The sequence below is a fragment of the Elephantulus edwardii genome, unplaced genomic scaffold (assembly GCF_000299155.1).
Source record: "Elephantulus edwardii isolate Elephantulus edwardi_28Jun2011 unplaced genomic scaffold, EleEdw1.0 scaffold00172, whole genome shotgun sequence".
NCBI lineage: Eukaryota > Metazoa > Chordata > Mammalia > Macroscelidea > Macroscelididae > Elephantulus > Elephantulus edwardii.
The window spans coordinates 5,394,735-5,395,721 of NW_006399922.1; positions in this window are offsets into that span (position 1 = coordinate 5,394,735).

Consider the following 987-nt stretch of genomic DNA (forward strand, 5'->3'; position numbering starts at 1 on the left):
TTTTTTTTAGTTGGAAGTTGTTGTATTACCTTTTCAATTTCTTCTTTTGTAATGGGTCTGTTTATATGTTCAATTTCAGTTTGTGTTAGTTTAGGTAGATTGTGCATTTCTAAGTACTTGTTTGTTTCCTCTATGTTTTCATATTTGTTCGAATATCATTTTTCATAATACTCTAATGTTAGCTTTTTTATTTTAGTTGGTTCTATTGTGATGTTGCCTGATTCATCTGTTATTCGGATTATTTGTGTCTTCTCTTTGTGAATTTTGCTATTGGTGTGTGGATTTTATTGACCTTTTCAAAGAACCAACTCCTCGTTTTGTTGATAGTTTTCATTGTTTTTCGGTTTTCTGTTTCGTTTATTTCTGCTCTAAGTTTTATAATTTCACGTTTTTTAGAGGATATCGGGTTTTCTTGCTGTTCTTTTTCAATTTGCTAAAGATGTTGTGTCAGAGAGTCAATAGTCAATTTTTCTCTCCTTTTGGTTTGCTTATTGCTATAAATTGACCTCTGATTACCGCTTTGGCTGTTTCACAGAGGTTTTGGTAAGTGGTGTTTTCATTGTCATTTGTTTCAAGAAACTTTTTAATTTCATTTCTTTTTCTTCTAGTACCCAGTCATGTGCAAGCAAGGAGTTGCTCAGCTTCTAAATGTATGGGTTTTTTCTCCTTTATCTTCTTATAATTAATTTCTAATTTTGTAGCATTACACTCTGAAAAGACGCTTTGTATTATTTCTGTGTTTTTTAATTTATTTGTGCTTGCCTTGTGACCTAGAATGTGATCTATTCTGGAGAACGTTCCATGCACTTTGGAGAAGAAGGTATACTATGCTTTTTGGGGGTGCATTAGCCTATAAATATGAGGTCAAGTTGGTTTATTGTGAGGTTTAATTCTTCAGTATCTTTGTTGAATTTCTTTCTGGTAGTTCTGTCTTTTCTTGAGAAGGGTGTATTGAAGTCTCCAAGTACTATAGTAGTGTTGTCTATT